This window comes from Cryptotermes secundus, unplaced genomic scaffold (assembly GCF_002891405.2).
Source record: "Cryptotermes secundus unplaced genomic scaffold, Csec_1.0 scaffold629, whole genome shotgun sequence".
Taxonomy (NCBI): domain Eukaryota; kingdom Metazoa; phylum Arthropoda; class Insecta; order Blattodea; family Kalotermitidae; genus Cryptotermes; species Cryptotermes secundus.
The window spans coordinates 682463-705122 of NW_019744122.1; the positions used below are offsets into that span (position 1 = coordinate 682463).

At 44.2% G+C, this 22660-nt stretch overlaps 1 protein-coding gene across 1 annotated transcript in view; it reads right to left on the reverse strand.

Moving 5' to 3' along the window:
- Positions 1 to 22660, reverse strand: part of LOC111874516 (max-interacting protein 1-like) — a 92881-nt gene that overhangs the window by 69718 nt on the left and 503 nt on the right. The window lies entirely within an intron of this gene.

The window sequence follows — 22660 nt, forward strand, 5'->3', positions numbered from 1 at the left end:
TTTGCGACTAGGTTGAAATTTCTCGCGTACTTTCAAGTCGTTTATAAACTATTCCCTAAGATAGGGAAAGTAACAGGAAGCTGAATAAAATTCATTATTAACAGATCCATAATTTGTACTACTTATTCTGATAACGGTCGTAAAATCTCGGGCGATAAGACGGCACGGTATGCAGCATGCACGAGAGAGAATGTAAATATAAAGTACATGCATATATCTTCAGTCGACACATCTAAAATAGAGGGATCTTGGGACTCCTCGGCACAGCTGGAATATAACACTGAAAACGACGTTCCAAAGTATGACGTGAGTGTTCGGACTGATCCATCTAGTTCACTGTAGGGTTCACTGGCAAGCTATTCCGAACACAGTAATGAACCGATGTGTTCCATAAATGTGATATAGCAATTTCGTGGTTGTCTGCGACTATGAGCGTGTAAAGAAGGGTTCCGCTCCATGAAGTCAGTGAGTTAGTTACTTAGCTCACTGAGTTGAAAATCACTGTAGCGAATTTCTCTTAGCGTGCCGTACAGTCAATCAGTGAATTCTGTCTCACCAGTCAATATGTGATGACTGCCGTATAGTCAATCAGTGAATTCTGTCTCACCAGTCAATATGTGATGACTGCCGTACAGTCAATCAGTGAATTCTGTCTCACCAGTCAATATGTGATGACTGCCGTACAGTCAATCAGTGAATTCTGTCTCACCAGTCAATATGTAATGACTGCCGAACAGTCAATCAGTGAATTCTGTCTCACCAGTCAATATGTGATGACTAAGCTACAATTGCGGGGTCTGTACTTGAAACACGCGAAGCCTTGCATACCGCATCTCAAGTGCGGGCAGAGGAACTCGATGACAAGACGAAGGTTATCCCTGTTTCTGCAGATTGCCAACTGGGTCCATCTGGCTCAGGGTGGGGTCCGGCTGCGAGGTACTGCGGGCACGCTAATGAACCATCGTGTTCCAGAAACTCAGGGATGTTTTCTCCGTTGCCAGCACGTCACCCATACACCACTGCTCCATAATTATCCAACACCGTTCACCGAAATGTGTGATTAGGCTTCATGCATCAGCACGTTAACGTAACCTCGGCCTTAAGACGGGGCTTCACATCTCATCCAGTACTTTGCTACATTCAGAATAAGGGAGTTAACTACATTGATAGCGGCCTCCGTAGTCTAGGAGTAACGTTCCCACCTCATGACTCAAGGTACGCGGGTTCAAATACCCGGCGGAGGTCGTGGAATTTTTAAGGGCGGAAAAATTCAGGGAACAAGTCCTCCGGGAGGGACTTTAAGCCGAGTGTCCCGTGTCGTAGATTTACGGCACGTAAAAGAACCTCATGTCTTTAGGAGACCTCTGAGCTAAATTACAGGCCCTTTCCCGCCCAAGTAGTCTCCAATGTCTCTGGTGGATGGGGGAAGCACCAAGGTACCGGGGGCCGACCTCGTTGGCTCTACGGGGGATGATGGCACGCACCGTTACCGGTAGGGTATGGCGATAGTAGAAATTAAAAGGGGGACGCACAATGGACCAATTACTGGACTAAGTGCATGGGGAAACCCACCCCCTCCCATAATACATATATACAACTATATTGATATTAGTATGGCTTGGTTGATAAAACAAGGAGTTCTCGGAAGAACTAATCGCATTCTTTCCTTGGTACGACATGGGCCGCATAGAAAACGAGTCCAACAATTATTATATTGTTGCTTGTGTATTAGTTGCAGTGGTAACGTTTTACCGAGCCGTTGCCTAGCAACGAGTGGGGGATACACATATAGATACAGACCGATGAGAGGGTCTTACGAAGTACGCCGTTCAGATGGGCTCAGGTGCCATGATATACATACCAAGATTGATTCAAGCATTCAAAACTTGATGGGGGAAATCACAGACACGGCATGGAGAAAATATAAGCCTATTTTTGTTCTACCAAAATGAGGAAAGTATGCTAAAAATTTCAGTAACATACTTTGCAGACGTGAGACGATATCGCACTCGTGACCCCGGAATATGAAACAGAAAGGAAGTACACAGCGTGCTTTCAGTTAAGAATATCTCTCTTTAATTGGGTTTTACATTAGAGTTCTGCGTCTCAGTTCCTTTTGATTACAAATCTCTTTTGCCACGAAAAATGACCACGGAACCAGTGCCCCATTTACATCAACTTAAAATGGAATAAAGGACAGGATAGCAGACTTAATGGAACATGCACAAAGTAATTAACAATGTAAACTGCCAGAGGTTCTTCAAATTGAAATCTCAGAAAGCACAACCATGCAACAACGAAGGAGCACAAGTTTAACCACTCGGACGCAGCCTACTTGGGGACCTGGCACTAATCTTTCCAGTCATTTTTGCACGCGGCTCTGTGTGCGTGACTACGTTCGTGCGTGTGCGCGGGGAGATCCAGAAACATGCACACCTTCGCTATATGTATGGGCAACCACACAAGTGAGAAAAAATGGTTGCCTATATCGCAAGGCGTCCTACTTCGAAGTCATATGATTATTTCACGGACAAAAACGATGCTTAAAAAGAAAGAAAGAAAAAATCTGAAACAACTGTACAGCTTTCCACCAAACAGAAGTGGTACTTCAGACAGTAGTTTTATATAAATTATACAATTAAATTAAATGCACTGACTTTACGACCCACGCAAGACATCCACCACCAACTCGTGAGTCGTGACCCCACGGGTTCAAAATGTCTGAATTACCATCAATTGCAATAGGAAACTATGTGGTAAGGCCGGGTCTTCGCAAGGGAACGCACAGAACAAAATGATGGATTAAACTAGCACGAACGTTTCATGATCCGCCTGAAAAATTACTTGAAAAAACTTCCGCGTTCGTTAAAGTAGAGAAACGACATTCCTAAACAGCGCCTCTGTTATGTATACAAATCTCTTTCTCTGGAGTAGAAACCAATATAACAAACAACAACACTCTTAGTTCCGTAATCATTTTTCACATACGGCACGACTGCTCGGACGAGTGATCAGACCGTCGCAAGACAACTACCTAAACGCAGACACATACCAAACATCCATGACTTCAGTTGGATTCGAACCCACGATCCCAGCGAGCGAAGTCAGAAACCAGCACATATGCATGACATATACATCAAGAATGGATGTTATGAAGTGATTCACCTCCCCCCCCCCAACTGTAGGCCACAGGCGTCTAGCGTAAGGGCCCCCATACACACAGTTTGGCCTCCAGTTCGTCCTGCACAGTTGAAGACTGAAAGGCGAAACTGATGTGTGTGGTGTGGCCGGCCGGCCAATCGTTTGGACTGTTGGCCTGTGGGGAAACCCGTCAGTCCGTCAGTTCTGCCTGCAGGACCGTAGCACGTGACGTGTGTGACTCAACATTATAGGCTGGAAGACCGTGATTGTGGCATGAAGCCTGCCGCTTTATCTGCGCGTGTATGGGAGGAAAGGGAGGGGGGGGGGAACTGTCACAGTTTTCCCTGTAAGGTCGATCGGAAGCCCAAACTGTGTGTGTATGGGGGGCCTAAGCGTTTTATTATAGTGAGCGATATTGTGTAATCAATGATCGATCGACGGAGTAGATTCTGTGACTAAGTCGCTCCCGTCCCAAGCCGATGAGTAAGCGGCGGGAGAAGTCTGCTTACCAATAAACATAACGGGCCCGTAACAAAGTCCAGTTCTTCAGTTACCGCTCTGAGTGACAGAGGGATTCTTCATGCACTTGATAGTTGCGTCGGTTGCCTGAGTCTATGCAGGCCCGGACACACGTTTGCTGTGTGATTAGGGGACTACAGACCATTAGCAAGCACCGCTGACTCTCATTATACAGCGCAAATGCTAACTCTATACTCAGCTTTTAAATGCAAATCCAATGTAAAGCAATAGAAAGTAGGCCACGCACGCATGTTGTCAGACTTATGCAGCGGATGACATCGGCCATGAAGGCCGTTGCTCCGCTTCTCAAGAGTCAAAGTCCTATATCCTTACTGCGTGAGGTCATACGCCACTTCGCTCGTGCATGCTCTGTACGGAGACGCAAAACTTCCGTACTTTCACCAATACAACGCCTCGAAATGTGGCGCTACGACCCGACAGACCGAACGAACTCCACCAAGTCATGGAGAAACTAAGAGACGTCCGAGAAGTCAAATTCTGGGGCATTTATGGAACCCTACACCGGGTTCTATTCTGATTCAGAAGACTTGAGCCCACACCCAGCCACCGGATTTCATTTAGATACATTTTAATAATGACCGCCTCTGCGGTCTAGTAGTCAAAGTTCTTGGCCACATATCCAGAGGTCCGGGTTCGATTTCCGGCGCTACCAGATATTTTATGAGAAGTAGTGGGTCTGGAACGGGGTCAACTCAGCCTCGTGATGATAATTGATGAGCTATTTCAAGGAAATAGCGGCTCCGGTCTAGAAAAAACCGAAATTAACGGCCGTGGGGATCCGTTGCGCTGACCACATGACACCCCTCTATCCGCAAAAGGTGGCTCTAACTTCGCCGACAAGCGGCGGTCGCTCGGTCGGTATATTTCGCTTGCGGGCTACAGGCCACGGACTTTTACATTTTATCATCCTTCCATCTAGTAGGATGTCCCAAATGGTCTCTTGGCTTCAGGTTTTCTAACTAAAAGTGTATTTCTCATTTCTCCCATGCGCGGAACATGCTCCGCACATGTTCAACAAAGCCACAGCTCAATTCTTAAACTTCAGAATATAAGACCAATTAACTTCATTTGTGATAGTCCCTTAAGAAGCTAAGAGACATTCGGCATTTTAAGAAAACACCCGCAGTTTATGGAACCCGTAATATTTATTACTTTTTTTTTATTATTTCTTGCAATTTACAATCTACTCTACAAGGGAGCAATAAGTAAATATGTTGTAAGAAGTCACTTGTGCGGAGTGATCATCCAGTGATGATTCTCCTATGTAGTATACTCTGCATTATGTTGCTGAGTACGGCTACCCATCTTCAACAAGGTGCTCTTTTAAGTCTGAGGGCCATTGTCGTTTTAGTCTTCGTCTGATGTTTAATGGGTTGCTTAGTTCAGTTACGCAACTGTTTTTGTGTCCCATTAGTCGGTTGTGGTATATGGTAGAATATCTTTTGATTTCTTCTGTGACGAATGGGATTTGAAGATCATTGTGTAATGTGAAGTTCGAGACATACCATAGGGCGTTTGTTATGGAGCGCAGTACATATTTATTACTGTAGTCGCAAAATACTTCACTGGCCCCTGAGCCAGACGAATCCAGAACACTTCGGCCGGGGTTTCCCAAGTGATTTGTTCCCAATCTTGAGGTTCTAACTCTCTAATTCGTTGTGTATTCTGACCATTTGGTCCCTTCCCTTGTCTCATTTCACAGCTCTCAGTAACACTACTCACGCCCTCAGCATTCGAGTTTTCCTTCTGAGGCCTCAGTTTTCTGTCTTCCTTTGCTAAGTGGATTCACGTGCGTTGGCAGTAAAAGTGACGGAACGCATTCAGAAAACTGGCCAACTTGATCAAAGACGCCGATTCGGTTGACACGCCCTCCTGTGCACACGAGTCACACATCGAGTCACGCTATATGTCTTCCCTTCTGCCTTCCCTAATTTGATGGTCCTTGCTTCCTCTCTTCCTTCATTTTCCTTTTCATTTCCTTCCTGTCTCCCTGCTAATCGACGTTCCTCACTCCTGGTAAAAGAGTTAAAGTAAAGCTATCCCTGTAACAGGCCGTGGACGCCCATAGAGTTGTGAGACGCCGAGCCTCCCACATTTTCTCTAGACAATCGGCTCACAGATGGCGGTGAGGTCCTCAGTCTTACGCTCCGGCCGACCTTTGCCCTTTACAAAAATTCCTGGTACTCATTTCTGTTAGAGGCTGAGTCGACCTCAGGGTCATAGTGCGGCTGTGAAGGATTAGGTCAATTTCAAAAATCAACCTCATCAGGATTCGAACCCGCGACCTTCTGTCTTGTAGCATAGCTGTAAGCGTTAAGTGAAGAATTAATGTAGAGAACGAGAGGAGAGAAAATCCATGCGGGCCCCACAGTAGATATACAGCCACTACCTCATCATCATCATCAGTAATCTGTCAAGGCGACAGGTCCACAGTCTCTTCCAAAACAGTTTCTCCACTTAATGCGATCTAGAGCTTTCTCCTTCAAATGACAGTATCCTCTTCTGTCCCCAAGGTCATCCAGCATCTTCTTACGTCTTCTTGTCACTTCTATCCGCCCATCTATCTTTCCTTCGATAACTTCTTTTAGAAGGCAGTTTCTGCGTAAAACATGACCAATCCAATTAGCCTTCCGTTTTCTTATTTCGTGTAGGATATTCCTCTGCTCACTGACTCTAATTAACACTTCTTCATTTCTCACATAATCGGTCCAACTGATCTTCTCCATCCTTCTCCAACACCACATTTCGAAACTTTCCAGATGTTTCTGATCTACTGCCCTAAGTGTCCATGTTTCAGCCCATGTTCAGCTTCTTAGAGCTGTTCCCCTAAACTGTCTCCCGCTTCGTTTCGCGACCAATAATTGTACATGTATACACGTTCACCCCAAGCATGCTGCATGTCCGTACTTGGTTTAACCAACCTACCAGTACAGTGAAACCTCGCTTAACGAGCATAATTCGTTCCAGAATCTTACTCGTAATGCGAAACACTCGTTAAGCGAAACAGTGTTTCCCATATAAATTAATGTAAAATACGAATGCGTTCCATGCCGAAAAAAATACAAACTTTTATATATACCGTTTATTCAAAGAAAATTATATATACATTGTTAAGGAGCGTGAATCATCTTCATCTTTTCTTCTATGCACAATGAACCAACCTGGAATGCGAATTCGATTTGCAGAAAACAAACAAAAATCGAAATAATTAGTTTATTATTTATGATACATATCTAATTCTTTTTTACTAGAAAGCTGTCTAGAGACATTTGTTTTTGCCGACGCTTCAAAATTTGGTGAAGATGCGACACAGCATTATCATTAAATTTATAGCGCGCATAGCCACTGCCTTATTGGGGTGATGCTTCTCAATGTACGATGCAACAGTTTCCCATGCTTTCAGCATTTCTCTTATTGCGTCAAAAGATTGTTACTTTGCTGTTACCTCCTCCTCCTCCTCTGACAAACTCTCCTCCACAACTTCTTGCTGTGAAACACAATGCAACTCCTAATCGTGCAAATCGTTGATGTAGACGGACTGTATGTGCGTGCTAGATCAGCCACGCTCACACCTCGTTCTCGCTTTTCAGTGATTTTACGTTTCATTTCTACGGTTATTTTTATTCTCTTACGGCTGTCTTTTTGCGGCTTCTTCTTCAGGGACATTTTTGCAAGGGTTATTAAACTTTGCACAAAAAAAATCACAAATAATATGTCTGAACACAAGTTTGGAAAAATGTGTGATCACAAGCGACACTAAGACGCTAGCGGAACGAATGTTAAACACAGACTGATGTAGGAAGCGCACAATCCGGGACTTCCCCTCTCGTTACTCGTTATGCGAAACATCGCTCGTTAAGTGAGTCATTTCTTTACAATTCGTCTTGCTCGTTAGGCGAATTACTCGTTATGAGGGGGGCTCGTTAAGCGAGGTTCCACTGTATTCGGAAAGGAGTAACACGTGAGCCTTCTTTCAGTCCCATTCTCTCATGACCTTACACAGTAACTTATTCTCCTTAGAACTTCGTTCTCGAACAGTCTCCGTTTCTTTCTTCCTTTACACCAATAGACCAAATACTAATCCCACATAAAACTACAGGTAAAATTAGCTTTATAATCGCGCAACATCTGGCGCTAAAACACCTTGGGATATTTGGGCACGACAATGGAAGAATAATGGTTCTGAAGTGGGGGGGGGGGGCATATTCATATATGAAATGCAAGAATGACACAAGTCACGTTGAGAAAAACGGGCTTCCAGCAGCACTCTATGACGGAAACAGAACCGTGGACATTCACTAGTGCTACAAACTCTACAGACAGAACGTCTATCGAGTATACAACAGCAGTATTCGGCAGGTCTCGGGTTCAAATCTCTGCCTCACACAAGCTGTTCATGGTTTTCCTCTATCCATACAGGGAAATACCAGGATAGCGCCCTCAACTGGGCCAGGTCACAGTCTTCCCACGTCTGCCCCAGTTAAATATTCACTGCTCATCCTGCTCTGTGATGCTAGTCTGAACTGCCGATGTCATTACTTACATAAACCATAAACATGTAGATTGTAGTTGTAATTGCATATTTTAAAGTTGTAAGTGTATTTTCATTGTATTCACTGTGTGCTAGTGTGTCCTTTGTTGTTTGCGTATGTTTTGTTTGAGTGTGGTGTGTTATTTTGTGTGATGTGTGTATTTGTGTGCTGTATCTTATTGTAGTGTCACTGCCACCGGGTAGAAACCAATTTGCAGTTTAAATAATAATAATAATAATAATAATATTATTATTATTATTATTATTATTATTATACAGACTGACAACAATAAGACGAAATACATTTTACTCGCATTACTTTCACAAACACAACCGTCAGTGTTATAGGAGTTGTTCAGACTTTCTGGGGAGATGACACACAAAATTACCTGAATTCGGTGGACAACTTGATTACTTACTGGTATATCGTCGTTTGGAAATTCGTCCATAAATGCAATCTTGCAGGCTCTGGACAGGGCAGTTTTAAGTATAACTAGACACAACATTTGCTCAAAATAGCAGACCTACGTATCACAATAGTTATCATTCTATTAAATCCCTGTTTAGCAATGGCAATTTTCGGGTTAGCACAATGGAGAAACTAAAGTTACATTAACAACAAAAACAAAATAAATCTTGTATTATGGTTCTTCGCTACACACTCATGTTTAGCAGAAGAAAGCATCAAGGAAAGAGGATCCTCAGAGAAAATACGTGATAACTGTATTGCATTATTGGTAAAATCTTGCTGGTAGCCCCTGACGGTCCTCGTCTACTTGAATTTAGATTTCCAGCGTTTTCACGACAAAGGACTAATTCGGAGTACAAGGCGGACATGTTTATGAAATACATAATACCATACATGAAATATGGAATGGTATATTAATCTGTTAAAAAGAGCACAAGTAAATACAGTCAAAGCATCTACGACCGGTAAATATTTAGGGCCTTCAAGCAGCAGCAGGTATGGGAAGGCAAATGGACTGTGTCCAGTACACATACAGCAGACAGGCTGAAACAGATTCAAGATGTGATGTAAATGCAAAAGATGGATACCGACTTCATACTGAGGGAATACTGTCGACTGCATCACACTCGTGTGCTGACTTGCAGTTTGCATGTACAATGTGTCCAAATTTTAAACTTCAGCTGTAAAATTAGTAAGTTTTCGTACCAAAGCTTATATTAAAGTCTGCAGTAATAACAGTAACAAACAGTATACGTCTGCATATACGCATATAAAAGGCATAACGAAATATAAGACCATATATAACATTCAACTGTATGTCTTTTCGAAGTTTTATGAAAATGGACTATATGGAAGGCCTACAGAAAAAAAGAACTGAACTGATCTTACATACACACAAGGATTTGAGCAGATGAGCGCCTGCGTAGAATTTCACTGAAAAATCCATTCTAAGAAAACGTTTTCGTGAAACTGAAAATGTGGAAAATAAAGCAGTAAGTAGTCGTAGGCGACAAAGTACTAAACGTAACCAAAATGTAAAAGTTTCAACGACAACTGAGGAGAGCGAAGAAAATTATATAAGCTGGAATCACGTTCAGTGTTTGCTTCACGTGTTTCGACATCCTTTCAAAGCTGGGTGTGATTACAACAGATGGAAAAGTACCGGTCCTGCATCTGATTGTAGAACAGCAGCTGTTACACCTTCTTGCTTTTCCCGGTATTTTCTCCAGTGACGAAGCACATTATTGTCTAAGTAGAATGATGAACCCGGACTAACAGCCGCTACTGAGCAAATCACAAGGCGCGTGAGAGGAGACTCACAACCCCAAATGGGCCAATGTGAAATTCAGGAACGGAGTTCAATAGAGAGAAATAAGTGTACACTGAAATATTCAAGGGAAATGAGGACCCTTACATTAACGACATGGCGTCTGCACCAAGATAAGATGGGGTATCCGCAATATTTTGCTGGGGTCACACGTGCCTTGGGGGCATGCTACCAGGGACATTGAGCCATCCAGTTGACCCCCTACATCCAAAAGGGAGCACTTAGAAGCCGTCTTATATGAACACCGTTCTAGAAAACCCGATGATACAAAACAACGCATTCAGGAAGTGTGAGACAACCGGCGATTGCGCAGTACAGAGAATAGAATGGGGTTGGTACGTGCGTGCAGAGGCCTAATGGTACTTAGCCCGTGCTTCTGTTACAATCTGCATATTATTAACTCTCACGTAACAAGAAAAATGCACTAACAGGCAGAGTTCAAATATGACTAATTCTAAAACACATATATACAGAACTTGACAAATATGGACTAACTTCGCCAGATGTGAGTACACTCGTATACAGCTCACTGACACGGCGTGGCGTCAAATGAGTCTATGAAAATATGACTTTAGTGGAGAAAGCAGTCTTCTGGGATTTGGCACCGTGTATATGTGGTGTTAACCGACGTTTCGGAGGAACGTATCGCCTTCATCTTCAGGGTAGAAGGAAAAATATAAGAAATCCGCAAGCGAAGAGACCATGAGAACCGGTAAAAGCAGACTGGTCAGAACAACGGTGCCCTTATATTTAATTAAATGTTTAGCATATCAAAAATATTTCAAATAAATGTACAACTTACAGAGCTCTCCGTATTTTGCTTGTATGATGTGTATTATCCATATAAATCCGGTGACCGAGGAGCACCAAAATTAAATTATCTCCGCAACTTTATCGCGCTTCATGGAAATTCGTCGACTAATTCTGGAGATGGAAAATGCCGATAAACATACACGACTTTCACATTATGAGTTCAGTTTATGTACTTCGCGCAAAAAGCGCGTGCCAACGCGTGCCACGGACTGTAGACCGGTTCGCCGACTGTCTGATTCCACGTTCTTAAATACACGTACAGTTCTGCGTACAGCGGGTGTTGAAGTATGTCCACAGATTTATCTAAGGAGTCTTACTGTACCTGTGAACAAGTCTGAGGAAACGGCCAGGCTCATATCTGGCAGCAGTGCCATCCCACAAAACAGACAAAACAACAAACTCCATCGTCTTAGTCCGCAAGCGAACTACACCGATCGAGTGACCGCCGCTTGTCAGCGAAGTGCCAACTTTAGCGGACAGAGGGTGTCGCTTGGTCAGCGCAACGGATCCCCATGGCCGTTAAGTTCGGTTTTCTAGACCGGAGCCGTTATTTCCTTGAAATAGCTCCTCAGTTATCCTCACGAGATTTAAAAACAAAACGGACAAAAAACTCTTGATTTGTGGCGGTTGCTGAAGAGCGGTGTTGTGACGTCTCATATTTTACAAGGCGCCGTGGTGTCATATCAGGAAATCGACACTGCATGTACACCTGCCGCGACTTCTCAACCAATCTCCTTCCCATTTCCTTCCATTCTCCTTGTGCGGCAAGTTTGTGAAGGAGAACTCCTTCCAACAGCACAATCAGCTTCCCTTCATCGCTTCCGGTTCAACTCAATTCAACTTGCAGCCTTCTCGAATTCTGTCACACAGAGCTATGAAACAAGTTTCTGCATCGAGTAAAATACTCAACTAAATTTAAAGAGCTTCCATGTTAAAGACGTTCCATATAGCACTGCACGTAATATTTTTCATCATTATTATTATTATTATTATTATTAGTAGTAGTAGTAGTAGTAGTAGTAGTAGTAGTAGTAGTAGCAGTAGGGTGAGACTGAGCCACTTGGTAATGCAGCCCCACATCTTTGACTTCGGCACCAGTTGGAGGTCTGCGGTCAGCTTCACTGACCCGGCCGCTTTAGCCCCCGTGGAAAGAGCCATCGGTACCCATTGGATAGGAGGCTGAGTGAACGCCAGAGCCGGTCTGGACGACGCGGAGAAGATAAAATTCTTGACCCTACCGCGACTCGAACTCCGACCCCTCGACAGGACAACCCGTAGTCATTCGCTGTATCGAGTGAACTACGGCCGCCAGAATTCAGTGTCTACTTATACTAGGGACTTCACTCGATTATATACTGACTTATTTAACGACACCTTATCAAGTTAATAAGTTAACTGTATTCTGTTCTCAAACATCCATATTATATTTCTGCCGTCACGTTCGCTCTAACACGAAACAAGATGCACATTACAACTAATATCTTCGTTGGCGCATCATCATCATCAGGTAGTGAAGTAGGTCGTTACGTCATCAATTGAAAGTTGGTAATGCTGTTTTTAACACAAGACGGAAACTAAAAGCTCCATAGCGGAGATCTCACTGAACAAACGGGACTTTTCTTCCGTGAAGTTGGCAACTCAAGGTATCATGCCCATTTTAACGACAATTTCCTTATATATTTTAACCTTTGCATTTCTAGACATACTGGAGAACTAAACATTCTGACATGAAGGGCGGAAAGCAATTCCCGTACTTAGCGTGCCGCGGAAAGAACGGGAGCACAATTAAACAGCATATCAGCTACTTACACTTCGAGAAAGCCTCTGGCTCAGACACGCGTCATTCCACTTGAGTACCGCACATCCGTGAAACAAGTCAGGATAATTCAGATGTGTCTGAATGAAACCCGTACCAAAGTCCGCACAGGCAAGCAATTGTCTAAAGGTTCGGCCACACAGAGCGCTATGCCATGTTCGCTACGTACGCTGTGTACACTCTGCGACGCAGCTAACATAGGGAACATAGCGTACGTAGCGTACGGAAGAATAAAGGGAGATATTTTTCTCTTAGCGAACATCTTCGAAATGTGGTGTTGGAGAAGGATGGAGAAGATCAGTTGGACCGATTATGTGAGAAATGAAGAAGTGTTAATTAGAGTCAGTGAGCAGAGGAATATCCTACACGAAATACGAAAACGGAAGGCTAATTGGATTGGTCATATCTTACGCGGTAACTGCCTTCTAAAAGAAGTTACTGAAGGAAAGATAGAGGGGCTGATAGAAGTGACCAGAAGACGAGGAAGAAGACGTTAGAAGATGCTTGATGACCTTGGGGACAGAAGAGGATGCTGTCATTTGAGGGAGAAAGCTCTAGATCGCATTAAGCGGAGGAACTGTTTTGGAAGAGACTGTGGACCTGTCGTCTTGACAGATTACTGATGAATGAATGAGCGAACATGCGTACGTAGCGCTCTGTGTGGCCGAACCTTAATACGCTCGTTGTTCGGACTGACTTGAAACAAGAATATGCTTTATCGACATTGTTTTATACTTCATTCTCACTAAGGTCCAAGACAATTAGGAGCCGGGATAGAGTAGTCGGTATAGCGACTGGCTACGGGCTACACGACCGAGGGGTCAGAGTTCGAGTCCCGGTGGGGGCAAGAATTTCCATTTCTTCATGTCGTCCAGGCCGCCTCTGGGGCTCACCCAGCCTCCTATCCAATGTGCACCGGGGGCTCTTCACCCCGGGTTAAAGCGGCCGGGCGTGAAGCTGGCCACTTACTTCCAACTAGTGCCGAGGACAAGAAAACGTGGATCTATATATCCATTCACCCATATGTCTTCATGGCATAGGGCTTAATTAGTTAAGCACAGGGACAACTTTACCGTACCAAGAAAATTAGGATGGACTGAAATCGAGTGGGCCACATCAGCTGCTGATATATGACGATGATATCTATCGGGCAGGGACATAGAAATAAGAAAGAAAATCAACTAGAGATCGATTAGATAGCTAGTATGGAAGTTGATCCACTAGGAAAACATAGGAAGTATCGAATGAACGTAATTTTGCGCTCAGCACTGCATAGCTTCGATGGCCATTTCGGTACACAGAATCAACTCCCAGCCGATCTTATGTCCACATAACAGTAACTAGTTTTTAACCTACTTCCCTTATTTTGAAAAATAAAAATTAGGCATATGGGATCACCTTGTTGTTTGTGTGTCCTTTCTAAGTACTTTTCTGATCGCCTGGTCGAGACGAGCAGCTGTAAGGAGGGATCGGATGGAGAACGGTAAGCCTGTAGGATACTCGGGACGAGCAACCTTAAGGAGAGAGTAATGTGACACGACTCCTAAAAATCTGGAACAATGAAGCCAGAAAAGACGGCCCTTGTTAGGCAATGGCTCGGCAAACACGTTCACGCTGCAACGAATATACACTTGTCAATAAAGGCGTTGGATACGGTGTTTTATATATGCTCCATGTCTCATCAAATAAGCAGTACGTAGTGAGATAAAATCATGCCAGTAATTTTTCCCCAAACTTTTTGTTTTTAGACCAGCAGTTAGCCCTAACCAATGTAATTAACCCCCTTCCATCAGCCTGCGACACGTCCTTTGAAAGACTGAAGCTAGAATCCCCAGCTGTTTCAGTCTGTAGGCCTTACAATCCTCCGCCTCCGCTATCTCGTCTTACCACACTCTTAACTCACTGAATGCCCTGTTAACTACCAAAGATTTCCAGCATTCCTCCACCTCTTCGCTGCCTCACATCATTGGACATAATTATACTTAAGTCTGCAATTTACTACAACCTTGTTATGTCTTAAGCTCAATGTAGCAAGCGAGGACAAATGTAGGTGTCACTGCAGGCTCTAGGCTAGTTATCCAATAACAGACAAAGGTCAATGAGTCTCGGATAACTGCTATTCAAATATCTGGATTTATGCTTCCCTAGAAAGCGCATGATTGACAGGCGGGTGCCTGCTATTGATCCAAAGCATCACACATTCACCACAACACGTTCTCATCCTGCGCGAGAGGGCTTGCTTGCAGACCGGTCTGCTAGCTGCCTATATTAAACGAGAACAAAGGATCCCTGGCTCATGCAGACGTGTTATCGCCTGCGGACCCCACATCTAAACTATTTTCAGCCTTTGAAGCATGAAATTATATATATCGCCTCTGTGGTCTAGTGGTCACAGTTCCTGGGTACAGATCCAGAGGTCCCAGGTTCGATTCCAGGCGCTACCAGATTTTCTGAGAAGTAGCGGGTTTGGAACGGGGTCCACTCAGAGACCTTTGCGACGAGCTGATCACCCGTTCAAGGAGTCCTACCGTCTGTAAAATGATCATGAAACTGATAAATCAGCCCTATGCTCCAACGTGGGAGCCAGAGGAAAGAAAAAGACACGACCTAAAGGTGGACCCTTGGGCATATGGCAATTTATTAAAAGTCGGGCAATTACTTCACTCTCTAATGCACTACCAGATCTCAAGAAGGGCTCTGTTCCTCAGTAACTGAGCTTATATGCGTCTATCCACTGAAACTTGAGTTAGTAATAGACTCCGATGTAAATGAAGACAACAGCACTGAATATGTCCATGCCTTCGAAGCTGTAAAGCTACCTTATACTCACAAACGTACTTTGCCGAAGTTTTAAATTTCTATTAGAAACGTTTTTCTTTCCAAAACATCCCAATAACTCCAAGCATGTGACAATGGAAGCCAGCGCCAGGCTTTCCTCAATCTGCCGTACAACAGGCGGTAGCATAGGTCCCGAGAACAGTACAGAAATACTGACTACATTGCCCTTTGTATCGGAAGTTCTTCTTCAGGCACACAGGCTACTTGACGCCGCTGTACAAACTGCTCAGGTCGCTTTGCAAAGGAACTGACGACAACTATGACGGCGGCGCTGTTGTTGTTGTTGTTGTTGTTGTTGTTATTGTCGTATCGCGGCGTTCATAATCAAGCACTACGCCACAAAAGCGTATGGGGGAGTGAATGTATACCTCTACGTTTCTAGACCTGGTCACTAAGTTCGACGTGAGTAGTCACCTTCACGCCCTTGCCGCTTCAGCCACGGTACCCATTGGATAGGAGGCTGGGTGGACCCCAGAGCCGATATAGACGTGGAGAAGAGGAAATTCTTGACCCTACAGGATCTCGAACTCCGACTCCTCGGTCGTCAAGCCCGTACCTATACCAACTGCGCTATCCTTGCTCACTTGTTGTTACTGTTATTATTATTATTAGATACCATGAAGTGGTTGTGTTATAAATACTTGCTACGATGTAAGTCATGGACACCATCACTGCATGCGGATGACGGAAGAACAGTAATCAAGAAAAGGCTTTGTGAATCGAAGAGACTCTCAAGGCCCTGCGTCACTCGACCACGACTAGTGTAGAAACGGATAAAGTTGACATACTTCGGAGACTGATTTTCAGATATACAGAACACGAAGGACGCAAGCACCACAAAGTATTTTACTTAGTTTAGTTAGGTCAGTGAAGATCACAGTGACCGCGCGGTCTAAGTCATGAACTGTTTTCGGGCCGCGCCATAGCTCAAGCGGTTAGTCGCTGGCTTCCCATCGCGGCGGCCCGGGTTCGATCTCGGGTCTGGTCAAGTGGGATTTGTGGTGAACAAAGTGGCGTTGGGGCACGTTTGTCCGAGTACTTCGGTTTCCCCTGCCAATCTTCATTCCACCAATTGCTCCACAATCACCCTCACCTATCATCTGGGGCTGGTACAATAGGCCAAAAGTGGCCGCAGTACAAGGGACTTAGTCCCACCCCATTAGCAATAAAAAAATAGGTCAGTGAAAGCGAGCCTTCGTTACTGGACTGCAATTGAAATCATGTTGGGCTGATACGCAGTTTTGTTTCTTGGACAGACTACACTGTAAACACTTTCAATCAATATACAAAAAGTCAATACATATTATCAATAGTGCCAACATCAACTGTTAATCCAACAAAAGAACCCGATCGTAAATGTCCACGACAGGCAAACGTGGAACGTTTTATCACCGAAGAACCAAAGCATTTGAAAAAAGTAATACGTGACGAAAACTGCGAGTTGAACTGTAAGCGTTTTCATGTTAAAACTGCTCATCTACTACCAAAAAAATTATCTGCTCTGAAGTTTTCTAACTTACCATACATGACTTAAATTGAAAATTACTAAAATGAATGGAATATTTATCATTTTAATTTCCACTTATAAAAAATGCTAATCGTTTGCTGACTCCTAACGCAGTTTAAAAAATGTTTATAATCTGTAACACAGTTGTATTCCTGCGTTATTCAGCTACTGATGAAAGGGTCAAGTCAAACGTGAAAATTTATATTAACGATTTTACTAATGAAGTTACTGTGAAGTAACCGTTGGTTTTGGCCGCGCCATAGCTCAACCGGTTAGTCGTTGGCTTCCCACCGCGACGGCCCGGGTGTCAAGTGGGATTTGTGGTGGACAAAGTAGCGCTGGGGCAGGTTTTCTCCAAGTACTTCGGTTTCCCCTGCCAATCTTCATTCCACCAATTGATCCACAATCACCCTCACCTATCACCTGGGGCTGGTACAATAGGCCAGAAGTGGCCGCAGTACAAGGGACTTAGTCCCACCCAACTAGCAATAAAAAAAACCGTTGACTTCGGTGGTCGCGAGCCATTCTGCACAGAAAATAAACAAAGCTCTGAGAAAGAGGAATCAGGGGAGGAAATGAGGATACGGTTGGTTTGTTTACTGACGTAGTATCAACCGTTGAGGTTATCTTCTAATACGATAAATCATTATGTAAGGCACACTGAAGGCGACCTATTCTGGGACGTTACTTGCAAAACTGGATGAAGTCAGGATGAGAAAAGCTCACAAAACAGCCACGCCACCAGCACAGCTTCGAATCATGCCGTTTTTCTATAACATGCACATAGAATATTTATATTACAGTTCCGAAAATAATGTAACCACATTATTCCTTAGAAATTTCACTTATTACAACATGTCTCGGCCCCAACCGGCCCGGCCATCATCAGGTACTTCAATTCGCCAACATTTCACGTGTAACTGCACTGTTCTATATTAATGTTGCGGTTACGATCCAGCTAACATTGGTCAGTCCACCATACACTGTGACTCGCTCTCTACTGCAATTACCTAAAATTTAAAATTAAATTTTTAAAATTTTAATTATCTTCTTAAATTTTGTACACTTCCTACGCCTCTCTAGGGCGTCGTCCACTTGTCCAGACCGTCCCTGTTTTTGTTTCGGTGGCCTGTTGTTTCAATGAGCAAGCCCGCTGTTGCTGCTACCTCGTTCACTCCACAAGCCTATGGTGTTCTCCTCACTGTAGCAGATTATAATATTTCAGAAATCTTAAATAAGAATCTGCATTTAGAGTCTCAGGCAGTTCTGAAGTATTTCGGGAGTCCTGTGCCGTAGCTGGAACTGAGTAATTATACCATGTGGCTTCCGGAATGGGTAAATATTGAGGAGGGTGCGAGGCAGTTAACCCCACTGGAAGGGGGTGAAAATGCCGGGGAGAAAGCTGACGCAGGAAGTTTATTCTGTCTGCTTTCAGTAGTATACCCATTACCTCCCTACACATCGACAGCAGATACTAAAAAGTTACAAACAAGAAGGTTCTGGACGGCGGGGTCTTAGAATAACATGTTTCACTTTCTATAAAATGACGCGTCCTAAGAAATGGTGAAGTTTGTAAAGTTCACTTCTAGTCGCTGATAACTTTTCGGAAACTTCACATATATGGCCTATTCGGTAAACGAATTAGAAGCATATGCGTGACAGTGAGGTTCTCGTCATGGTAACTACCACCGGTAATAGCGCATGAGATCTGACGCCGTATAGTCTGGCAACGTACTCCCTCCATTTTCAGGATCGAAGAGTGCGTCAAGCCAGCAACGTGCTTGATGTTTCCTTGTTGGGCTTATTATCCTACCCTGAAGATGGAGGCAGTAAGTTGTCCCGAAAAGCCGGTGAAGTGTACCAGACTACACCACGTCACATCTCAGACGACAGCACTGTTCAGATGAATTCATTAGTTTCAGCAAGATCCACGCCTTGGACACGTCAGTCAATTGCAATACATGCTACTAGGTTGCACAATAGAGTATCTCAAGAGCAAGAATAGCTCAGTCGGCACTGCGATGAGTTATGGGCTGAACGGCCGAGGCCGATTCCCAGCAGGTGCAAGAGAGCGGCGCTGGGGACCACCCAGCCCCTTATCAAATGGGTAAAGAGGGACTCTCTCCTCGGAGGTAAAGCGGCCGAGGCCTGAAGCTGGCCACTCACCTCCATACAGTACCGAGGTCAAGAATGGTGGAGCTACACCTCCACTCCCCCAAACGCCGTCATGGCGTTGTTCTTAATGAATTAGGCATAGGGACTTCAGCTTTTACCTTTTATACGGCAGCAAACTTGCTTGAGTGCACACACAGTCCTTTCAGTTACGACGTTAACGCTTCAATGGGTTATTTTAGGGGTCTCACAGCCGAGTCAAGACCGGCTAGCAGATGCCAGAAACAGCCTTTGCAACCGGTCAACGTTTAATAACAAAATTTTGCAAAAACAAAATACTTCATATAAACACCAAACTATTCCATATACCTGCTATGCAAGTCGGCTCAAATGGCAACCTAACTTGGTTCGTATTCGGGAGGAGCCCGATTCGAATCTCGGCAGGAACACAGACTATCCCAACTGAAGTTCTTCCTGGTCTTCCCCAGCCTATCCAGGCAAACGTCGGGATGGTGCATCAAATTATGTAACCTCGTTTCTTCAATACCTTTCCAGTTCACAGCACGCAACAATTCGACACTATACAACCCGAGTTCGTGAAAGTGTAGCTAATAAACTGGTTCTGTATGGGTGTGAAACTTGGGTCTCTGACATTAAGGGAGGAACATAGACTGAGGTGTTCGAGAACAGGGTGCTGAGGAGCTTCATAACAAGTATAATTAGAATGATCGAGTCTAGGACGATGAAATGGGCAGGGTATGTAGCACGAACTGGGAGAAGAGGAATGCATAGAGGATATTGGTGGGAAAGCCAGAAAAAAAGAGGCCACTAGGAAGACCAAGGCGTAAGTGGGTGAACAATATTAAAATTGATCTTAGAGAGATAGGATGGGATGTTATGGATTGGATAGCTCTGGCTCAGGATATGGACCAGTGGAGGGCTCTTTTGAACACGGTTAATGAACCTTCGGGTTCCATAAAATGCTGGGAAATTCTTGAGTAGCTGCACAATTGGCCGCTCTCAAGAACGGCTCAGCTACGTATGTGACTGAGTAGTTAATGAACGAATAATGAAATTAAATATAAGTAAATCCATAGCCTTGAGTCAAAGGTAGGTTTGGAGTATAGAGCAATGTCCCAGAAACATTTATTACTGTTTACGTTTATGGGGTTTCAACTACTTAGACAACAAACAGACTTGTTTCAACACGGTTATGATTACTGAAGCTTGTATTTACTTGTCAATGGGTACAGGACAGATGACGTTCTGCTAGTAATCAAAACACTGTCTGTAGTTAAATGATACAAACTCCGTCCTAAGTGCAAACAATATATATTTATATGTCTTTGATCTTGTTCTTTCTACACTACATGTTTCGGCCTCTATCGGCCATCATCAGGTGTATACTCTTAACGTTTCTGCCACACTGAACCCAGTCTAAAACTTAACATTTAAAAACACAATGTTACATTCTTCGTATTATCAACATCTACATCGTTGATATGTGTCTGGTATGTAGATTATGTTTCACACGTCAAACCCGATATTCTTGTAGTAGCACTCTAAAAATCTTTAGTTATGATGTTTTTAAAATCTTTTAAAATTTTNAATACTGTCTGTAGTATCAGCACTACTACCTACCAGGCAGCCCTTCACAAAACCTGTCACTTAGCCAATATGAAGCAACGCCACACCAGGGCCTACTAAGCGTCGGCCTACCATCAGGAGATTCATGCAAGGCGGGAGATTTCGAGGAAAGAGATCACCAGGCCAACGACGTTTCAACACTCGCAGTTGCTCTGAAACTGAGGAATGTTTGTCGTATACGCCATAGTACAGAACGTATAAATCGAAACGACATAAGACTAAACTAGTCGCCGGCATCGAAGGTGCTCCCGATGAACACAATTCTGTGGCAGGATCAAAGTAAACAAAAATCAAATACAATTTAAGGGGCTGTACTTTCTTACGGTAAATGTGCAGAACCCAACAACTAAACCGAGACGATGAACGATGTCCAGAGTAAACAGTTCAGGCCTGCGCATAAGCAGATGCGCACAGCATCACAGTACCGCAAATGTACAGTGCCCACCCCCTTCACCGGGCCGCAAATTATGTTAAACTAGTTACCCCTCTTCGTAAAGTCGGTGGCCGTTACTACACGGTAAAATGAAATTACTGTTCGATCTACTCACGGCGTATACTGATGGTCAGTAAGCATAACAAACATGCGTAACATGTAGAAGGGTATAAAGCACGACAGACCAGAGCGGTCAACGATCTCCTGTAATCCGGCTTTCGGGAACTACGGCAGGGCCCTTTGGTCTGTGGATCGGTCCGTCGCAAGGCCACTCCCTACAGCGGACAACATGACACATACGTCAATGATCCCGAGTGAGATTCGAAATAGCGACAACAGAAGTGAACAACAATGCATGCCTTAGAAGGAACGGCCGCTATGACCGGCCTTGCTGACTCTCTTAGCGCTTGCGCAAGATTAACCGAGCGAACACACCGTTAGTACTTCAGCGCTTAAGGGGGGGGGGGAACTCTTGTACAACCGCTTCGTACTTTCTTCGGAGATTATCTAACGACTCATTTAGTACCGGACAATGGTACACACGAGTTGGAAAGTATACGGAAGGGAGCAATCATGACCTAATGAACTCTCATCCCGTCGCTGGCCTGGAGGGACTGAGATAAACACCACACCTGTCACGAAAAGTTTCCCGGCTGAGATTCGAACAGAGCACCTACAGCGTTAACTCTACACTAAACTGCTCGGTGTCTTATTTGTATTTCAACTATTAACTGACATACACTGTATACTGCCACACAACGAAACATCAACTAACATTTAGTCTTCGAGCGGGCGAGCTTTCCAGGCATACAGGCCTATATTGCCTCTTTACTAAACCAGAGGTTCTGGGTTTAATTAATAGCCTGCTTTCCTTCCACTACAATTTGAGTACCTGAGAGAAAAAAAACTCCGTGGGCTGTAGTCCGCAAAAGAGCTAGACCGACCGAGCGACCGCCGCTTGTCGGCGAAGTTAGTGCCAACTTTTGTGGGATAGAACGCTTTTGCGGAGCCGCTATTTCCTTGAAATAGCTCCTCAATTATCCTCACGAGGCTGAGTGGACGCCATTCCAGACCCACTACTTCTCAGAAAATTTGTAGCGCCGGAAATCGAACCCGGGACCTCTGGATCTGTAGCCAGGAACTCTGACCACTAGACCAGAGAGGCGGCCAAGTATCTGAGACAAGTAGGAAAAAAAGTTAGTATGATGAAATCAATAAAACAGTATAATTCGAGAGGCTGCAGTGTTGGTCTTTTTTTATTGCTAGTGGGGTGGGACTAAGTCCCTTGTACTGCGGCCACTTCTGGCCTATTGTACCAGCACCAGATGATAGGTGAGGGTGATTGTGGAGCAAATAGTGGAATGAAGATTGGCAGGGGAAACCGAAGTACTTGGAGAGAGACAAATATTAATATTACTGATGGGAGAGATTTGTAAGTACGTCACTGAGATGACTTCAGGTGGCATGACACACACACACACACACA